We start from the raw sequence: 23784 nt of genomic DNA, 5'->3' as shown, positions 1-23784 counted from the left end.
CATCCATGCCTGTCAGGTGCATCTGTATCATAAGACACACCATCCATTCAAGTTTGGTGAAGTTAGGACCAGTAATAACTAAGATTTATTTTTTAGCATCCTTGATAATGGAGATCAAGCTCTGCATCTGAAGCTATCTCTGCGATTCATTCATATTACAGTTAAATCAACTATGCAAGTTTGAAATAGTACTACCATCTATTAAACATGTGACCTGTTCCTAAAAACTTAACTTTATCCAGCATCCGAAACCAGACTATGCATTCAAGCCTGTCAGGTGCATCAGTATCATAAGACACACCATCCATGGAAGTCTGGTGAAGTAAGGACAAGTAATAACTAAGATATCATCATCAGAGGGCACCTGTTTCAAAAACTTTATCTAACCAGCTCTTAAAACCTTAACCTCCTCCAGCATCCGAAACCTATTGCTCAGATTCAGCATTCAAGCTTGTCAGGTGCATCAGTATCATAAGACGCACCATCCATACAAGTTTGGTGAAGTTAGGACCAGTAGTAACTAAGATATAATCATCAGAGGGCACCTGCAACAAAAACTTAACCAGCTCTAAAAACCTTAACCTCTTCCAGCATCCGAAACCTATTGCTCAGATTCAGCATTCAAGCTTGTCAGGTGCATCAGTATCATAAGACGCACCATCCATACAAGTTTGGTGAAGTTAGGACCAGTAGTAACTAAGATTAATCATCAGAGGGCACCTGCAACAAAAACTTTAACCAGCTCTAAAAACCTTAACCTCTTCCAGCATCTGAAACCTATTGCTCAGATTCAGCATTCAAGCTTGTCAGGTGCATCAGTATCATAAGACGCATCATCCATACAAGTTTGGTGAAGTTAGGACCAGTAGTAACTTAGATATTGCTATCAATGGGCACCCGCAACAAAAACTTTAACCTGCTCCAAAAACCTTAACCTCCTCCAGCATCCGAAACCTATAGCTCAGATTCAGCACTCAAGCCTGTCTGGTGCATCAGTATCATAAGGCACACCATCCTTGCAAGTTTGGTGAAGTACAGACCAGCAGTAACTAAGATACTGCTATCAAAGGGCACCTGCAACAAAAACTTTAACCTGGTCCAACAACCTTAACCTCCTCCAGCATCTGAAATTTAGGACCCAGATTCAGCATCCAAGTCTTTCAAGTCCATAAGTAGGTCCATATGCATCATCCATGCAAGTTTGGTGAAGATAGGACAAGTAATAGCTTAGATACAGGACCTGCAACAAAAACTTTAACCAGGTCCGGACGCCGACGCCGACGCCACCGCCGACGCCGAGGGTATAGCATAAGCTCTCCTTGACTTCGTCTCGGTGAGCTAAAAAGGTACCGGTAGACATCCAGCATGAAATATAATCAAGAGATCAAATCACTTTTTATAGATATACCATCCCAAATTAACTATGCATGGGTAAATAAAGCTATTCATCAGCTTTTCATTATATTTCTTTTTTTTTTTATTTTGAAATGATTTTTTTTAATAATTTATGCATCTTGAATAATGCTCCTATTTTCAAAGGTATTCAATTTGACAACTTCGAATTTTTAATTAGTCAATACATCCTTTCAAAAGACGGATATCAATAACTTTTAAAATTATATCTAAATTAAGCCAAACACATGCTATTTAAATAAATATTTGATTTGAAGTATTTGGTAGATCACATATTCTAGTATGCACAAATTACATTAAAAAACAAAACAAAACAGAGTCAGCTGCAAAATGCTATGCAATTTAATTGACCTTACTTCACAGGATATTCTTTTTCATCAATATCTGTAAGAATAATTTCAAAGTAATCTTTTGTTTGTATTCTTCTTTCAAGTATTAATAGCTAGAATCGATTTTGTCATAAAAAGGATAGAAGAGAATGACACAACCACTGTTATCACAAAACAGTATGTAAATCAGCTCATAAAATGACATTAACCATTGCAAGAACATTTGCAAGCTAAAAATTGAGGATGTGCAATACATTTCATGAAAGGGCCATGCAGAGTGGCAGCTCAACTTGATTACCAATGCAGTGAAGCATCAGGGAACATGTGTTCTGGGCCTCCCCACCCCTGATACTGGATCTGTTTGATGGTAGAGATAGTCCCCATCCTTTGGGATTCTTCTTTTGTTTGACAGTCTAACATTTAATAAAAGGTCTCTACAGCCCACAAGACAATGGGTGTTCATCAGACTGCTATCGGTTTAACAATCAATTTCCTTATTGTCACATTCTTTGGCATGTTTTAACACCAAACACGATTCCACTGCGGAGGATTAGTAACCATGCAACTGCACTGTGACTAACACCATTCAAATGAGCCAGTTGCCAAGGGAACCCAATTTCTTTGATCATAAGAAATCCAATTTTAATTAAACTAATACATGAAACAACACAAAAATCTTTTTTTTTAAAGCTCTTACAGCAATCATAAGTGCAAGATTTAAAAACAAAACTACATGTATTAACCTTTAAAAAAAAAGAAACATATATCAAGTATCAAAAATAATGTATCATTTAAATTGATCTTTTATCAAACTGAAAATCCAGTTCTCTTAATTCATAAATTGGCAAAATTCTAATCCATTTCTATCACAAAATCATAAAGTAGAATAAAACTTCCACATGAAAAATCTTTTTGCATATTAACTGTGGCAAACACAATGCTATTTTCATGTTCGTTATATCTCAGTTGTAAATAACTGCATTTGAGGGAAAAATATAACAAAACAACAAACTTTGATCCATTTAATTATGCACAATTTGGAAGTCTCATGGCATTTCAAATTATCGGTCAGTTTATATATATCCTGCTGTAGTGTCAACTATAATCGTACAATAATTGCCTGAGAAAATTTATCCATGACGGATATTCTGTAATTTTGAAAATGGCTTATGTAATTCAGATAACATTCATATTTGAAATGGAATTATCGATAGATTTGGAAAAGTCCTAATCTCTTCTTTGCTTTACTGAAGTTTAGATTAAAAGGAGCAAAAAAATATGATAGTACACAAAAACGTCATTAAGTGTTTCATCACACTGAAAAAGATTGGGATAAAAATTCAAATGCTTCTTCATCAAAACATACACTATGGGTTTCAGACCACCACCAAATTAAACAGGAATCACTTTTTTCCAGAATGAAAATAAAAATGTGCAGAGAAGGGGTAAATTGTGAATAATCACGGAACATGATTGAATTGTCTGTGTAATGGGTGCTGGCGGACTGACATCCTCCTCAATAAAGGGCTGGTTAATAATGTTAAACGTAAAAGCTTTCTTGTAGTGAATGTGATAAAGCGTGCGGACAAACGTTTCTCTGAGCACAGATTTGATACGTATCGCACATCAGATCGACAGAAGGCTTCCCAGTGACTGATACATTTCCTAAATTACACAACATCTTAAATGCAGGCTTGGATCCTTTATTTCCATACAATGAGAGACTTTTGTCGACTCTAGTAGAAAGTGGTACAAATAAGGTTGTAATTCTTGGCAGCTCATTTGCATTGAAATAAAGAAACTACAATAGTAATTTACATCAGCTGACAAAATATTACACTTGATTGAAAATGAGATTAACACACATGACTGCACTCTTCCCATAACTCTATCTACAACCCCATTCTGCGTCTATTTTATTCCTCAATAAATCATTCCAGTTTAAACCTGTATGTTGTACAAAGATATCCAAATATAATTCTACCTATAATATTTTTTTCTTGACAACCGAAGCTTTCAGTAAAAAAAAATAATTTAAGAGAACATTTATTCTATATTATTAGCTTCTATATACCGGTAAATGTTTTTAGTCAACACAGTTGTATTCCCTATGACCTTGATTATAAACAATGGTCAATCATGTCAAGGTTGATCAATGCGAGTACAAAAAGCGACAAGTATTCGATCCTTTTAAAGGAATAATCCGCATATGATATCACAGATCAGCTTCATGTTAATGTAATATGAAAGCAAAAAACATGATAAAAAGGATATATGGCACCGTTTTGTTGATTTCCGAAATAGCAAGGAATTAATAAACCTTACTCTTAGTAGGAAAAGTTTACTTCTGATTAAAATTTTTAAAGAAAAACATGATTTGAATCATTATATAACTGTATAAATCAATGTTTTGATCTCAAGGCACACGCTTAGATTAATGTTATTTTTAGTAATCTACATGTAATTAAAGATTGAAGCTATCACTGCAGAGTAAACAAAGTAGTGCGAGGCTCAATGCATGAGCAAATAGTAAAATTTGCCGGATGCCTTAAATGGACACAACTGTGATTGGCCGAAGCCTTTCACAAAAATGATAGCAATTTATGGAAGGGGGTATTCTGCAAAATTCAGATACCTTGTGTTACCTGTATTATAATACTATAGGGTGAAATTCTATTACAAAAACATGCAACTGTGCTCTCCGACAATACTTAGTAAACAATAAAATCTCAGATAAATAATGGGAAACTGTATATTTTTGTCAATTTCCCTGCTCTGTGTCGATATCTGCCTTTTTTGCATTGTTTAGAAAACACCAAACACCTTGAATGGATACCTATCTAAAGTAATTTTACAAATTAGATCTAGTGACCAAACTGCCAGTCCAAAACTGCTTCTAAAATATCATCAATGATAATGTGACATAAAATGTTTACCAAATCAAATCTATCAAAAGTGCTTCGATATTCATCAAATGAAAATAAGGATTAGAATTTTCATTCACAAAAGGATCAAACATATTTTTGCTATATTTAGTTTCTATTAGCCAACAGAATATTCATCATGCTGAAGTACTGAGTAAAATCCTGAGACTTCCAAAAAAATATCTTCCAAAATGATATACATAGAAGTGTTAGTCTGATAGTAAACATTAAATTGTACTCCAACAATAGCAAGTTTATCATTCAAACAAAACGTATCAGGCCTCATTAAAATATTAACAGACAAAACCAGACTAGCTAGAATATTCCCTCAGATGAGAGCAATTTCTGAACTGTCCAAGAGCCTGATCAAGACAGATCGCGAAAACCTGACAGTTCACGACGATGATTACTTTCTCAAGATTCCGGACACAGATTAATGAAATTCTCAATTATAAGAAAATCAATATACTACAGAAAGCAAGCCCTGGACTACTTATTAATGAAAAGAAAATGAGACTCTGATGTGCAGCTCCACTTTGGTTTCAGGGTAAACATGAAATGAAAATCATCCTGGTGACAGCTCCATAATTTGCTTGTTGCCAAACTGTCCCAACTTGAGGATTGTATACTTGACATAATGGATCTGCAATCTCTCATCCATATTCTTTCTTGAATATTTCCATAAAACTAAAAGGAACCCTTATATTTTTTGTTCATTTTCTAGCTTGCGTTTCGTGAAACTCTGCAGACGGCTTGGCAAAGTGGGAATACCAGCACACGAGAAACCTTTCAATTCAATAACCGACATTGACGTTCCTCATAAGAAGTGGACGTAATTTCCATTTCATGCAATTTCAAATCCCTGATAGACCTTTCTAAGAGTGACTATTAGTTTGCTTACTTTTATGGCCTTTTTTAGCGCCCTCACACTGATGCATACCAATGCTACGAATCAGAATATAGATGTTCCATTTTCTCTGTTTCATCCCACATTTACATATCACAAGTCCTAAATCCCAACATTGGCAGTACAATAAAATGAACACAGTATTCTAGAGTTAACAAAGTGTTTTATCTGTACAGCAATATCCCTTGGGAAATGAATAACAGAAGCTATACAGCAGAGCACATCTAGCTTCTCATCTGCATTCTTTCAGTATGTTTGCTGAGTGACACAAAATACTTATCTTTGATGATACATATCATACATCACATATTTCTTTGATATATAAAAGGATAGAAGAGTAACAAAACCTGCATATATATCTACATTTGATTTCATTCTAGATTGCTCAAAGCAAAAATGGAATGCATTAAAAGTCATTTAATTATTCATTTGCAGCAATATGAAATCAAGTCCCAACTGATGTGAGGGGAATGGTGATGTTTATAAACTGACCAATACACCAAGCTTTGACATTGCTATGGTGTAACCCTGTACACATAAATTATCTAACCAAAGAGCAGTCAGGAATTGGCAAATGAAAGTTCTATTTAAAAAAAGAGATCAATGCTAGCCCCAAACATACTACGGTAGTCTTTTTCAAGAAGCTCAGGAATTTTTATTGTCGAGTAGCTTTCCAGGAAAATTTTTTCTCAAATATAATGACTTGGCACTCATCAGAGTGTAATCATATTTACTTGATGTCATATATGACACAAATTTTCTGATCCCATTGAATAAGAATGTTAGTACGTTGATTTGTGGGAAGCCAAGCAAAATTTGATTATACCAAATTAATGAACTTTATTCCTAATACTGAGTTTCCTACTGCCCAATTGAATTTATTAGGATATTTGTAAAGCAACTGCATTTTTAATGTTAATTAAATGGTAATTCGTGTGTCTATTGATATTGTCAACATTGGTGGTCCAATGCCATATTAAGCATCGCCCATGTAAACCACCTACTTTTACCTACAGGTAATTTTTTTAGGTAATCATCAATAGGATGATTGTTAAGTCAGCCTGCGTGCTGACTAATTAAGTTAGGATTAAACTTCAATTGCACTTGCATAAATTGGATTTCTGAGAAGGAATTAGACAGTCCTTGTTAGAGATATTCGAAGATTTATTTAAAAAAAAAATGGTCAGTTTCTTGGTCAAACTGTGCATCGTTGTTTTGAAAGACTGTCCATGGGTATCGTCACAGGCTGGAGTCTGCATATATATATATCTTCCCGATTCTCTTAGTGAGACTGGAGAGGAAATATATTGGCAGTGGTTTCCGACAGGACCATGAAATTTAGAGAGCAATCTTTGCAAAGTGTCACAATATTAAGTAATAAGTAGATTTGCAGTCATACATTGTATGTACAAGCCTATCTCCACACATGTACATATACAGTCATAAAAATAAGTGTGCAAACTAAATATACCCTTGCATATTATTATTGTTCTGGAAACTACATGTCTTGTATTTTAAAAGATTGTGTATTCACGTTTGACTTAAAACTAATATTCAGCTGGCTGACTTTCTTAGCTTTTTAAAAAGCTAACCTTGTTTAGGACTTAAGGTGGTATGCGACATCTATCGATATAAATGTGGATTAAAGTACATTATAATTAGAATACTATCACTGGTTTAGAATTTTCACATTTACAATATTTAACCAAAAACTAGCTTTTAAAAATATTTGGAAAGGTAAAATTTGTAAAACCCACACCGGGGTTCAAACTCATGACTTTCAGGTTTGTGTTAAACCTCTCTAACCCACTGCGCTATGCTGTTAGTAGACATTATTGGACATTATTGGGAAAGAAACTATTTACCAGTATATCATTACATGTACAGTTTATTTGTTAATTTCGATAAACAATACGTCACAACATGGAGGTGTCCCATTCCATCTTAAATAGATATTGGATGAAAATATTAAGCTTGTTCAAGACTCATCTTCTTCTTTTTTCTTCTTTTTTTTTGAAGAAAAATGGATTGAAACTGAGCCATTATATACAACTGTCATTTGGTTATAAAAAATTTGTCATGTAATTTAAAGCTCTCTTTGTTATATCAAAGTCATATCTTTTCTAAATTAAGGTCAGACGATATGTTCCGCGAGTATCTTTATTGTATCTCCTCATAATAAAGAGTTCTAATAAAATTATTATTATTATTTATGATCATTTTTTAAATGATTAAAATTTTATTTACATATAGGTATATGCCTAGATGGCTGAGTGGTTAGGGCGGTGGCTGCTCACTGCTAGGGACGTAGGTTCCAGAGGTCACGAGTTCGTTCCCCAGCCAAGGCCGAGGTGGATCTCCAATATAGTATATTTCGATGTGCTGTATATTTCTATATTTTTATATCTACAATTCAAGTGTATTTTCAAGAAGATTATATTGGAAATTGCATACCCTAATATTTTGCAGAAATGCCTGGTAAGGTATCCTAATTTTTTGCAAGAAAGGTTGTCAAAGTAGTTCCTAGAAAAAGTTATATAAAATTGAGAAATGTGTCATCTGACCTTAAGGGCAATAGATATTACACTTTTCCTGTTTATGAACTGTTTCAACTAAAGGTAGAATTCTGTCAAAGATATTCAATAACATGCAGTATTCAAATCCTTATTTTATGTACCGCTATGTAATACATTGCATTATGTAATGGATATACGCCAAAAACAGAGAAAATATAACAGACAGTTCTCAGCCCTAATGGGCCTTGAAACTCTGATATTTTTCATACATACCGTAAGTGTTTGAGGCATATATAATACTAAAAACACTGACATTGGATTTCATTGTGATTAACCCGAGGCAGTCCAATTTCGAAGGATATCAGTACTGTAACCACTGGTAATGGTCCAATATCAAGAAGCTCCCTTATATCGGACTGTCACAGGTAAAATTTTAGACTGATGGAACACAGGAATGACATCACAGCAGTGTTTTAACTTATAATCTCAATTTAATTCTCTCTCAATTTTTATTCTTCCATTTACCTTATTACCTATTTGCTCACAGTACTATATTATTTGGTAGATTTTCTGTCCAAAGAGCATTATATACATGTACATGAAGAAATCAAGAATTGATATACATGAAAGTCTGCCAGTTGTTTGCAAAAGCTGACCCTTACCTTTTCTTTGCATTACTTTAACAAAAAGCCAAGGTATTCATGTTCTACAATGTTCCCAATATTGACTTTCCCTGAATTCTAACAATAAGACTTAAATGTCATTTATAATTGTTTGGTATTTGTCATCAATTGTTTCATCAAATCACATACTAGAGTCTTAATTTAGATACTCGGGCAATATAATTCTGGCAAATTAATTAACCAATTTAAGAGATTAAAAAATCACACAGTACTGTTTCTTCTCCAAAGAAAAAAATCATAAGTAAAAGTTAAAACAATTTCTAACCCCCCCCCCCCCAAAAAAAAAAGATGAAAGAAAAAATTAAGAGGTTGTTTGCAAAATGTTTTGTTTATTTTGACAAAGCTTCAATGATTTAATCACCCACAAATTGTCATATAAATCCCATTTCTATTGCCCATCAAAATTTTCTTAAATGAATAAAACATGAGGTTATGTAATCTCCAACACGGAAACTCATGCAGTGTAAGATTTCAGATGATTTACATTATGTATGTGGTCCTAAATAATACCAATTAACATGAATAACAACTGCATATGTAAAATAAACTAGTTTTGGGACATGCATGCAGACACAAGATTTTTGTAAATTATTTCTAAATAGGAAGCTGATGCAGTGAAGATCTAGTAAAACAGCATGGAGCCCCATAAATATCGGAGTAAAACAGGGATGGATTAAGGTGGTATGGGACACCTCCATGTTGTGACAATACTATTTATTGAAATAAACAATAAAACCAAGTGTAATTTTATAAATGGTTTCCTTCTCATAATTGTCACATATAACAGCATAGGCAGTGGGTTAAGGGGTTCACTTGGAAACTGCAAGTCATAAGTTCGAGTCTCGACAGGGATTTTAAAATATTTTACCTTGCTAACAATTTTTATAACATTTTTTAAAGTTTAAAATATTGTAAAATTTATAAATTCTAAACCGGTGAAGCATTTTAATTATAAACTTTCATCCAAATCAATATCGACAGATGTCCCATACATGTACTATCACTAAAGTAGATAATCTCAGGCATCATTTAGTGTGACTGTGAATGAAATAGGACAAAGGGGCCAAGTGTTGGATTCATAAAAATGAGAATGATTATAACATTAAAGTAAATGATTGGTACACATGTCACTATCATAAATGATTTACTTTGCACTTATATATATCCTATTCCATTAAAATTCACTGGTGGTCTTTTTCATGGAGCACTAGTTCATGATAGTACATTAGTGTGTTTACAATGCACTGTCACAAAGTCAATACCAATCACAAATCATGTTAAATATATATATATCAAATTCAATTAATTCCTACAAATAGGTGACAATTCAGCTGAGTACCGGGGTATTACATATGCAGATATTTTAGTTGAAACTTGAAACCTTCAACTTTCTGGTCAGTTTCTATTTTAGGCAAAGGCAATTTCAAGTTAATTTTAAGAATAATAATTACCATATTATTCTGGTCACTTAATGTTGTGTCTTGTGTTTGCCCTTGGACAAAGCAATTTATCTACATTGGCCCAGTCCACCAAGCTAGAAATGGGTACCAGCTTAAATAAGCAGTAGCCCTTTTCACAAAAAGTCTTAAGGTTTTGCGTAAGATTTAAACTTAAGAATATCTTACCAGAAATCTTAAGTGCTTTCCACGAACGCATTCGTAAAGGCCCTGTCACACCAAGCTGCATTCCCACAGTGTGTTCACGGCGTTGTAAAATACATGGAATCGCCGTAGGATTGCAAGGAAACTTCAGAAAAAATGTACAATTTTATTTGAAAATTTTACAAATGGAGATGTCAGGGCATCCTGACGGCGACCGAGGCGTTCTTACGGAGCTCCGACGGCGTGTAACTGTGTTTCCACAGAGTTCTACTTGGCGATTGACTGCACTCTTGCTGAGTGTCCGCCGAGCGCTCATGATGTGCCAGGAGTTTTTAACGCGTGTCCAAGGCGTGCTCTGGGCGCTGACTGCGTTCACAAGATGTTTTTTAATTCTTGGTAGATTAATAATAATTTGTGCAATTGTATGGGAAACAAACAAGAATTTACAACTAGTAAATAAAAGATAAAAAATTGTTTTGTTTTGATGAATTGGTACATTGTAATTGAAACATAACTACTTCTAATTAATTTGTGAAGGACTAGGACAAAACTCTTAGTAGTTAGATCTATAAGAAAGATCCGTTATTAGTTGTTAGATAACATAGAAAAGATGTGAAAACACTGGAACCAAATGACATGAATTTCAACTATGTCCTTTGATAGGTCCTAGAATAATATCAAATGCTACTTAAATTTTACATAGTCATCCACATCCAGTTTGATAATTACTACATCGCTTGCTATTGTGCAACAGTCATTTTTTCGAGTTTTTGTGGTCTTGATGACAATGCACTAGAGACGCCGTGAGAGCGTGGTACAAACGCTAATAAACGCAGAAGAAACGTGAAGAGAGCCCAATGAAAGCAGCAATAGCTCTTTGGGGTCGCTGTGTGAACGCAACCAAATGAAAAACAACTTGTTAAAACGCTGTGGATGCGTAGTGAGACCGCGATAGAGACGCAGTAAGATCTCAAAGGACTCCGAGAGGTCTCAGTGCAAGCGCAATTGACTTATCACTGCGTCTACACTGCGATTAGCTGTGTTCCTTGAGCGCGCGAACGGAGCTGTCGTGGCGCTGTTGGAGACCTTACGGCGTTGTCCCTGCAACCTCACTACGCTTCTACGGCATGTTTATTAGAACGCAGAGCCACGGCGCGCACTTTGTGCATGTTCAAAGTGCGCGCCGTTGCATGGCGTTCTAAAATGTTCTACCCCGATGAACGAAGATGCCGTTATGTTGTTACTGCGCTGTAGGAGACTCTACTGCATTTACCTTGGCGTTTTACATTATTTAAGGACGCAGCGGGATTGCCGTGAGGAAGCAGATCCGGTGTGACAGGGTTTAACAGGTTTCACTTAAGAATTTACTTACGAGTTATCCTTTCCCTAGCATCAATTTGAATTCACTTAATAATTCTTATAAAACAGGAAAAACATATACTGTAAATTCCTAATTAAACGCGAGGAATTAAGGTACTTCACTACACCGAGACTTATACTTTTTAAGACACTACGTCACAAGATGGCGATTCAAATGTTTTGTTAAACTGTTTGTATCAATCGAATCAGATGTATATTGTCATAGCTCAGTGGTTAAAGTATCAGACTTGTGAACCGCAGGTCATGAGTTCGAATCCACCTGGGTCTTTTGTTTATGTTTACTGAATGAAATTTTTGAAAACATCATTTTTTTATCTAAAATTGTACATTTTTTCGCCTATTTGACATATATACTTTTTATCCATCATGCTTTCTGTCATAATCAAGTAATTTTCTGCTGATTTGAGAAACTATTTCACGGTGTAGTGAGGCACCTTAATATCCGCGTAAAATCGCAAGAAGCCCGTCTTGCGAATTTTAAAATCTTGCTTTTAATTTTGGGTCACATGTAAACAACATAAAACTAAGATAAAATTTTGGCATTCGCAATTTTATGTTCTCGCGATTTGATGGTAAATCCTTGAATAGCAGAATTAAGTACTTGCGTAAAATAAGGAATCTACAGTAAATTAACCAAATTTCTCATAAATTAGATGCAAAACTGAAATTATATACCACTTACATCGAGTGAAATCAATGTTATGTAGTAGAAATCAAAATATGACTTCACAATCACAATGTGTGTTTAGTGTGACGTAGGTAAATCTGAAGAGAAAAATTTGCTGTAAAAATTTTTGGAGAATTTTTTTGTGTATTTTTTCAACAATAACTGCTATATAAAGCAAAATAACAGTATAATGCGGCTCAAAACATTAAATTTAGCTGTTTTTCTTGTATATTTTACATAATATGATTATTATTTACAGTTTTGAAACAATTAAGAGAAGGTATGTGCTATCGTAAAGTTACAACAAATTTTACACGTAAGAATCCCTTAATATGTTTTGTGAAAATGAACAAAAACTTAAGTTTTCACTTAATTACGATAAAAATCAATCGTAAGATTTTTTGTGAAAAAAGCTACTGGAAGTTAACCTGCAATGGACTGGTGTCCCATCCTGGGGGAAGCAATAACTCTCATTTGCATGATGCCATGAAACCGGGAATAATAAGCACCGGCCCTATGCATTTTCATGGCGCAGAGAAGGATTCAACTTTACTAGCTTTTCAGTGACTATATCTGTGCTACAGATAAGCAGATTCAAATTCATTTCATATCTCATTCAGTTCAGCAAGCATATATTATACATGTATCTGTATCTTAGATTCATATCTACACTACATACAAAATTGAATATATTATAAAATAGCTTTGCACTGAATCATTTTATGTGACAGGCTATATTTGGATATTTTTATTCCTTTTTTTTGGGGGGGGGGGGGGGGGGGGTTGGTTGGTTGGTTGGACTTAAAGGAAAAAGTAACAGTTCTTTGAAAGGAAATTCATATCAGTATATATTTAGCATGTACAGTAGCTGCCTTATACAATAGGAAATGTATTTAGGCACTCAATATTTACCAAGGCTGACTTTTCCTGATCAAAAGAATTTTTTGGAAAGCAACTTATTACTCGAGCACAATTAAATGTGTCAATTTTTGCTAAATTAACTCCACATACAAACGTTTGAGCATATTGGTAAATTGAATTTTGGAATTAATGGTATTTTAAAAATGTTATTTGGTGAAAGAGTGAAACTCATCTCAATTTAATCATGATGTTCTTTATCCATTAATTAGCAACTAAATGTTCTGTTTGATGAAAAAAAAGTCAATCCAAAAAATTGATACTGTCGATCAGGTTTATAGTTTTCAATGCACAAAACAAATTTCATTTTTGTAATGATAGATTTCTTATCAAGTGAAAAAAAAAAACTTAACATAAATCTTTACTTTATATATATACTTCCTAAATCAAATATCTACTGTAGAAGCACATATTTTCATTGGGTCAAAATTTTGTTGTATTTTTAACTAAATAAAATTTCGTTGGCATTTAATTTCGTCATATTGTAATCTCTTTGTATTCATTATTACTTGGGTTAAAAATTAGTCATGGATTTAATTTTGTTGATTTTTTCTGCCAATGAAAATAACAAAATTAAATCCCAACAAATATTTTTGCTTCTACAGTATAGAGGTTGGCAGGTATTGTAACCCTATTATTCCAAGGGATGAAAGATATTGTATTCATTGTCACACTGTTGTTGAAGATGAATATCATTTTTTATTTCTATGTCCTCTTTATAAACAACTACGAAGTGAATACTGTTCACTTTTTAATAACACATGTACATCTTATAAAGTTCTTAACCCAGCAGATGTTAAATCAACAAGAAATATTTGTAACTTTATGGGTGATGCATTTTACGTAAGAAAATCTATGTACTAATATTATTTGTATACTGTATGTATTACTTGCGTCACATGTGGTTTTTGTCAATAAATTGAATTGAATTGAATATAATCTAACAAAGCTTCTTTCTAATACTGTTATGGTATTGTAAGGTTTATGATTTTCAATTCCCAAAAAACCCTGTCCTTTCGTACTAACTGACATACCCGTATTACATAAACAAAAAACTTGCATAAATCATAATTTCGTACCTCTTAAACCAAATTTTTTCTCTATAATCTACCTATCTGTTTCTATCTATCGGTAAAATCACTTGACAGGTAGCTAGGCATATCACATAATGATAAAGAAAATAAAGTTACATTCAGAAAAATGTACTTTCTCTTATCATTCCATTCTCCGTTTTGGATGTATCTAATGTACATTTCATTAAGAAAAGACCCCATAACATCATATATTATTAATCTAAACATACACAATCATATTACTGAAACACCCTATTTAAGTGCATTTAGCAGGGACTGTACCAAAATGAATACATGTATAGACCTGCACAACCTTTCAATTTCAAAAGTGGATATGAAACTTCATTGGGATAATTACCAGGAACGAAAATCAACTTTTTTTGAAAGTTACACAAAGATTTAGTAAACATTAGGACATCCAACTGCTGTTATAACGTGCTATTAACATGCTGTTGATTTTCTCAAATAATTTTTACCTTGATGAGTTCCAACTTCAGAAATTAATGATAAAATACATCTCTCAAGAAATTGTCCATTCTTTAAACACATCCAAGGACTGAAGTCTTGATCTGCTAATTCTCTAGCATGGCTAAACCAGCACCAGCATCTGCTTTATGACAGAGAGCACTGAGCACACACAAATATCCAATACACTGAGCAGGCCTTTAAGACTGTGATGTCTCTTTATACAGTGTCAAACTCTCATATTGCACATTAAGCTGTGATCAATGCGTCGCCAAAGCCAGACTCTTCATTATAATGTCCAGTAGTGAATTAGTCACCCGTGAATTTCAATGAAGGAGGCCACAGTTTTGGTCGGGGGAATGGTCATTATTACATGCCAAATTGGATTTCAATAGCCTTTACCCAGAGGCAGTGAAAATTGTTGATCTCAAAGTCACTGGATCAGAAAGATAATAGGTGCTAAGTACTAATATTAACATCAGAAGCTTGTTGACTGCAACAGAAATAAGTACATAGGACTTAGATACTGCCCCACACAATCAGCTAGTTTTCTTACATGAAAAATAAGAAAGTTTTAACATCAAACATTGATTTTTATGTGTAGCATATTTTTCATGAATAGCAATTTTTCTTTTTAGTATCTTTAAAAAAAAGTGAAATCTATATGGGACATCTTAAAGTAAGATCTCATTATCCTAGTTTTCTGCAATCCTTTGTGTAGATTGATCTTTTTTTTCATATTCAATTGCATCCGTGATGTATAAAAATTGTGTCCCTTTGACAAGAGATATACGGTAACTTAAATTGGGATTAATTTCTATAAATTGTTTCATTAAACGAATTTAATTAAAAGATTTTTGTCAAATTTTGCCCATAACGGTACCTGTATGCTACAATTGTTTGCATTTTAAAGCATAAAGGTGCAGTCACGTGAAGAAATTTTACGTCCAATTTCAAATCGACCTCCTCAGGCAAGTCAATTGTTGAGGTGGTCACATGATAGGACATAACATCGACCTTTCCATCACTTCAATATGATTATATTGAAAAAGTTTAATTGAAATATTACAGGAAAAAGTCATTGTGACGTCACGATTCTCATTAACAGAAAGTCTACTGAAAATCTGAGGCAATCAGACTTTCAATAGATTTTCCGACTTTGCTTTCAACTTAGGTGATCAAATAATACGATTTTAGTTGAAAGTGAATTGGATGTGAAAATTAGATGGAAAGTTGGATGAAATATCGCATCATGTGACTGCACTCTTAATGAAGACTTATTTCCCAAAATCAAAAAAGTAAAAATATATATTTACAATAACATGAAAATGAACTTTCAATATGAACTCTGTTGTGGCAAATTATATTTTAAGGAGGCAATGCTTTTTAATGAGAGAAAAATAAAGGGCAATAAATCGACTCATCCAACACATATATTGTTCCACTGGAGGTAAATATAAGTTAAATTTTGTTTTATAATTCAAAGTCCACCAATCTAAACTTAATTTTTTTTCCCACTGATACTGGCTCTATCAACACATAGATTCAGCCAATAATCCTGATCATATAGATAAAATTCTTCATACAAGCTTGCATGGTTCTATGGTTTGTTCCCGTTTTGCACACATTTGAAAATTGGGTATGGAACAATAGGTGTGATTTGTGTTGTGATAGCAATTATAGTCTGCTTTCAGTCAAAGATTTTACCTGGATTTTTACCTGTGTTTTATCAGTGCCTTAACGATAAAACAAGAAGTATACAGATATTTTGTTGTGTTTTATGTCTAAATAAAATATGATAAAATAAAGATAATGATATATTTAAAAAGTCTGATAAAAAAAATAATGATTAGATTAGATGAATTGACTTTTACATTTTTTGTCCATTTACCTTAAATATAAAACCAGATGAATTGGGAAAAATTGCTGGTTCAAAGCCAATTGGAAGCTGATTCAATGGATAATTATATGATGAAGGGGAAAACTACATAGACAGTCATATGGGGTACTCCGTGCATCTTTTTACAATTAGGTTGCAAATTATGTAAAACGCATGTTTATAATTAATTGTTTGGTATCAACAGAAAGAATATTATGAAAGAAAACAGATCTTTATCACAAAATATTTCAATCTTCGAAGTAGCGACCTTGACAGTAGTTCTTATGACATCGCCGCTTTAGTATATGGCTGGTCACTTTCTAGTTTTACAAATCAGAGGTTAAATACATAAAAAATCAAACAAAAATATTATTTTAATATCTCAAACTGAAAAAGGTTGAAAATGCATGAATTAGGTCTACATTTGATAGGTTTAGTGAAATAATCTTTACAGTTTTTGAAGCATGCATATAAAATTGCCTATTTATCATCATACAGTTTGTCTATTTTCTTCGATTATTCAAGATATAACACAACATAAATTAAAAATATTTAGCGGCGTTTTCACTAGACATATTTCTTCCATTTATGTCAGCAAAAGCAATAATTAAATATTAACATATGATATTTTCTCTCCAAACTTTTAGCATGTACATGTACTTTCTATAGGCAGTAAGTTAAACAAAGGCGCTACATATTCAACATTTTTGCAACAATCTTTCTTGTTTAAACAAATAATGAAATTGTTCATGACCAAATTGATGTTTGAAATCAAACTCATTAATATGGATGTCAATTATTATATAAATGTGCTTTTATGCAAGTTATATTGTAACATAAAATACATGTAAATTTCAATTGCGAGTAGATATGTTTTATTTATTTTATTGTCAATTGCCCTCGCAGGAATTGTGATATAGACTATAGCAATTAAGCAATTATCTCACCTGGTCAAATTCCTGTTTCGCACACATTTTTTCGATACCTAATTTTCAAATGTGTGCAAAACGGGAACAAACACCGGTTCTATGTAACTAAGCCCCCCTCCTTCTAGCTACTATTCCCATTGGGTGTGACCCTTCTCTAAACTCAGGTTTTTTTTGTACCGGTATGTATATACATATAAAAATTCTTCATTGTATAATAGGTTATAGCAATTTTAAAATTAACATCCCTCATGATCATGATCATGAAATTTATTCATTTCATCAATGATGAACTTTGAGCCAAATTGGGGCCCCTTCCTGACCTCAGGGGCCATTGTTAGAACATAATCTACCAAACATCAAAGATATTTTTTTTTATACTTTTTCATTCTGACAACAAAAATTATAAATATATTGCTATCTGATTCTTGAAAAAAAAAGATTTTTGAAACATTAAACCATATATTTATTAATAAGAAATAAACAGCAATTTAAAAAGTTCACCAGGATATGAAGTCTGTGAAGCCAAAGGGTTCATATCCCGGTGAACTTTTTAACATTGCTGTTTATTACTTATATTTACGTTTGAAATAGACAAATCATTCCGAACTGTTAAAATTACCGAGATTTTATGTTTTCAATAATCCAAGCGATAAGCGCGTACTATGATCATTGTGACGACAAGAAAAAGTTTATAGAGAATTGAACGTTTTCTCTATTCTATAGGTTCATATAAGGAAACATATTTGCAAATGTAAATATATACTTTTAGGTTGATTCCATTAGACAAAGGGCAAAGAGTGTTTTGTACTAATGTTGTTTATTGGAATTCGCTCTGTGGTTCTAGAGAATTTTTTTTTTATAAAATTTGTAAAAATTTAACAGATGGATCGACACACAACAGAAAGAGTTATGAGTCACTTGAACCTCAGTTTGGTTCCAGAATGCCAAAAATTTTAAATTGAAGTTACATCCAAAATATCAGTGATTATTTAAAACAGAATTACAAAACAAGATGGCCAGTAGCAAAACATATTCATTGTTATTCTAAAGTTAATAGTGGTTAAAACAATTCATATATTGATTTCCTTTATCAAATATTTCCAAGCTTTAATTACTAGCACTTAAAATCTATCTTTTATTTACAGGAAAATGTCAAATTTGCCCCTGGGTCTAAATACTGAGGGGGTAGGGGCTGCTGCACTGAGAAACAGTATGTCATTGTTAATTATCAACCTACATGTATATATCCTGCACTTCTCCTTAATAAAGTATACAGTGTGATTTTTGCCCCGTGTGATTTTTGCCCTTCTACACTTGCAAACAGTTTCGCTCCGTCTTGAATTTGCCCAGACACTGTTGTATTTTAAAAGAAATATATGAGACATAAGAATTCGCCCACTCTTCAATTTGCACGCTGATGAAGAGGCGAATATTTTTCTGTAAACAGTATATAGTGTTATTTAAGTGATAAGATCCATTATGTATTGTACAGTCTGACAATTAATTACAGAACGGTTATCTACATTTTTTGAATGACAAAACAAAGCATTGTTAACCCATATTTACGAACTTTTAATGGATAAAATTGTTTTTATTTATCAATTTATACATGAAATATGGAAACCTAAATAAGCAAGAAATATATATGATTATGTTCAAAAGCTTTTGTGCACCATATTATATTTTGATTTGTTTAAATATCTACAATAACTTAAAATCTATCATCTTTTAAACTGCGTCATTTCTGCAGAGAAACTGTGGCACACATTACAATAACCTTCATTACTAACGAGGTTGGAACACACCCTCCCCATCAAGTAACATTAATGTATAACATAAAAATTGAGACACCTGTTATCATAGCCTTCCTGGGCAATCTTATGAAAGAAAATATGTGATAAAATATATCTTACAATACTAAAAAACAGCTTTAAGATAAGTCTATCATGGTATATGGATTGTAAATTTAATCAAAAAATAAAATGCAGGTATGAAAATGGTGAGCGGTGCCAAAAAAATACATAACCTGTATTAGTGGGCTATGTAAATACTATGCAAATGATCTACCAGTATGAACCAGTCAAAAGAAAACATTTTATTGGTTATATTTTATATCCCTCTTTGAATGAATATTAATATCTTTATTCGTTCATGTAAAGTGAGTACTAAAAATATAATAAGTACCGGTACATTTTATAAAAGATAACGCCACATCTTCCATATATTGATCATAAACTACAACTATCTTATTGCAGTCCGACTGCTTCAAAGCAGCAAAGTTAAAACAACTGGAATCCATGCTGGTTCAACCTCAACAGGATAAAATAAGACATAATAAAGTTCAAGCACTATAGCTATATGGATATAAACATTGTCACTTAAAAATCTAAACTTTTCTAAATGAACATTGTCACTTCATAAACTGAACATAGCTTAATTAATTATGCATATGAAGGTAGATTTAAAACGTTCAAGGAATGCATGTGTACCAATGAATTCACACATAAACTATTGATTGAAACTGGATAGATCAAATCACGATTTGATTTTGTAAGCAGCTGTATGAACTTAAGATGTCAGGCAGAATTTATTGATCATAGTTTTTGTTGAATATCACATCTATACCGGCACCCCATCTTCTACAAAAAATTGTAGACTCAATTTTTTTGTGCTTTTATACGGGTAAATCAGGTGAGAAGTGTCAGTTGATTCAGATATTTATATAATTATTGTACCTAAACTACGGTAATTATGTCAAAACTTGGGAATTATTTTTTTAGCTCACCTGAGTCAACCAGTAACCTATTGCTGTTTGTCTTTGGTACTCAGGTGACCGTAAAGGTCTGTGGGCCTATTGTTTTTATTACCATTAGTTAATTATCAGCAAAAATAAGTCCTAAAAATCAAGAATTTGAACTGGAAAAGGGGGGAGGGAACAGATTAAAGTCTGGTTTATTTTCATGATAATTTTTTCAAAACAGGTACACTTGAAACTATACCATCTTTAATCATTAAGGTAGTTCAGTACATTCGGCAAACTGTATACAATATGCAAATTAAGAATCCTTGATTCACCCTGATGTGCTAGCTGCTCAATATCCATGAAACATCTTGTACTACCAAGTCCAACAATTAATGCAAACCAATTGTCCATTAATAATGTTATTGATTGTGCAAGCCTGTCAACAATTTACTATTTGAGATTTATTTTCACAGCAATTTCCTGGCTATAAAATAATATCATCTGCAAGATAGAGAGATAACTTACATTTAATATTGATTTCTTGATTACTTTATGCACTTTCATTGGAATTCAATTAAAACAATTTCAAAAATTACAGGTAATTTAAGTGTGAATATCAGGTTCTTTTGGAGTGATATAATTATACTTAAAGCACATTATGAGGTTTTTAGAGAATTACCAAACTCCCTGCTCAATGACGTTAAGGTTTATGGGCAATAATTATTCAGATACTGTTGTATGAAATTATCTTCCACTTCATTTAATTGATGTACCGGTACTCATTAATACCACAAATCGTTACCAGAGAATTTCTTTTGTAAGCAAGCTTTTAGTTAAGGTAATGCCTCTAAAATTTGAATGCTTCCATATTTTTACTGAGGCTGCCCAAAGTTAATTCTACATTTAACGTTACCTTCAAAATACCAAACCTACGAGGAAGGGCGATAAAATTAAAAAAAAGAAAATTGTCAAACAAGTGATTTTTATTTATTTACAGTAAAACAAATACAGGGAGTACCGGTATTCAAGCAACATGTAGACTAGCTGTTTAATAATCTTTCCTGTCAGTTGTGGAAACAATTTCGTTGAGTATTCGATATATAATACATAAAGGCCCTAAACATTTCATATTTCTACAGATTACATTACATGTATTTAGTTGCAAAACATTTAATCAACCTGGTAAAGATAAAATTTAAAATAGGGGGTTGGTTTTTTTCACCAAAAGAGCCCGGCTTTCAGTACTTCAGTACTTTGATTTTTAATGATGATTTCTCATTATAAACCTTCCATAAACCCTTGCGGATAATGTTAAATATATAATTAAACATTGGACAGCCTAAATAAAAATTTGGATATATAAATTACCACTTCATGAAAATGAGACAAAGTAAATCAAATTAAACAAATACAGTTATTTGAAAAATTCTGAAAATTAAATGTGATTTAGAGACAGAACATCTTTACAGTGAATATTTTCTTTATGCAATCGTATTTAAAAAAAAAAAATAATAAATTTTGGCTACAATAGAAAGACCTTAAATTCAAGTTTGTGTGGTTGATTGATTATTCCCTTATTAATTTATTGCAAAAATGGCTAAATAATAAACATAGAAAAATATCTTCAATATATATGCTTTAAATTACTTCAATGGCAGTGAGAAGTGGCATGTGTATTATGCAATTCAATCTAAATTAATAATTCTTCAAAAAACTTTGAGGCATTGTGTGCACCAATAATCATTATCATTTTAATACTGACCATCCTGAATTTAAACTCTTATGCTTTAAAAAAAATTGCGAAAAACATTAACCCTGGACACCAAAACCATTGTTAGGATGACTTTGCCAAAGTGAGCAAAAATGCTCTTCATCATATTCATGCACTTAGAACAAAATTCACACGACTCGGAATTATTTTTTTTTTAAAAATGACAGTTTGATCCTTTAATGCTTCTCTGACTTTTCAACATTTAATACTTTTCTACCCTTTGAACCTCATTTGACTTTTTTACATTTCTGTATAAGCCTAGATAATTTCCTATCGACTACTCTAGAAAAATAAGGATCGCCCTCTATTACACTTCATTAAACCTTCTATATTGAGGCATTTGCGAGACGACAAAATATCAATAATTAGGAGACAGTCAGTCATTAGTTCCTTTCACTGGATACTAAAACACTGGGTTACAATGTGGGTAAATGACAACAATCCATTAAGCCTCAGTCCCCTGGGTAATAACTAACTACGAGGGGAAAACACGCTACAATGCATCAGTTGACATTGATCCAAATTTGTTGCTTGTATAATGTAATTATGATGTATATATTTATCTATATTTGATGCTTTCAAATTGTAAAATAATATATTTTTTATCTGAGAAGCCTTAAATTTGGTATAAAAATTGAAATTGTGTGCTAACTGCAAAATATTTTTCTCTGTAACACAAACCTTTTTTCTTCATTTTTTCTTCCTTTTTTTCATCCTAGTAAACTAGTTCTGTACAGTTTGTTGCAAAGGAAATTGAACGTGGGGTTTTTCATCATTGACAGTTCAGAAGACTGAAATATCAAAATTAAAAACATTCTACAACAATATCATAATTATATATATATCAGTCAGGGTTGTCTCTAAAAACTGAAGGAAGAAATGAAAAAGGTGAGGGGGGTCAGGGAGTCTTGCTTATAGCTACATTGCATTTGAAATGCAATAATAGCTGGGTAATTAAGGCAATATCTATGGGGGAATCCCCCCCCCCCCCCGGGTCTAAAAGACAATCCTGATCAGCTGTACAAAACTGTTCAAAACTTACAGTACATGTTTAACTTTACATATATTGGTAAAAATCCAAAACCAGCTGTAACTTAAATGATTTATATGACAATACTCTCTGGGTTTATATGACAATACTCTCTGGGTTTATATGACAATACTCTCTGGGTTTATATGACAATACTCTCTGGGTTTATATGACAATACTCTCTGGGTTTATATGACAATACTCTCTGGGTTTATATGACAATTCTCTCTGGGTTTATATGACAATACTCTCTGGGTTTATATGACAATACTCTCTGGGTTTATATGACAATACTCTCTGGGTTTATATGACAATACTCTCTGGGTTTATATGACAATACTCTCTGGGTTTATATGACAATACTCTCTGGGTTTATATGACAATTCTCTCTGGGTTTATATGACAATACTCTCTGGGTTTATATGACAATACTCTCTGGGTTTATATGACAATTCTCTCTGGGTTTATATGACAATACTCTCTGGGTTTATATGACAATACTCTCTGGGTTTAATTCAGCTATGAATTACACGTAATATGTATTTTGGGAAATTTG

General features: G+C 32.7%; 1 protein-coding gene across 4 annotated transcripts in view; it reads right to left on the bottom strand.

Annotated features, from left to right (window-relative positions):
* The window catches only part of LOC128167891 (uncharacterized), a 93351-nt gene that overhangs the window by 66878 nt on the left and 2689 nt on the right, over positions 1–23784 (bottom strand). For 2 of the 4 annotated variants that reach the window (XM_052833863.1, XM_052833871.1), the window contains exon 2: positions 22880–22989. The gene's annotated coding sequence lies outside the window, so the exon portion shown is untranslated. Of the gene's footprint in view, positions 1–14887; positions 15237–22879; positions 22990–23784 lie in introns of those variants that run through there. The other 2 variants (XM_052833862.1, XM_052833869.1) reach the window with 1 other exon arrangement.

The sequence above is a fragment of the Crassostrea angulata genome, chromosome 10, assembly GCF_025612915.1.
Source record: "Crassostrea angulata isolate pt1a10 chromosome 10, ASM2561291v2, whole genome shotgun sequence".
In the NCBI taxonomy this organism is placed as follows: Eukaryota; Metazoa; Mollusca; class Bivalvia; order Ostreida; family Ostreidae; genus Magallana; species Magallana angulata.
This window is presented reverse-complemented; position numbering and strand designations above follow the sequence as displayed.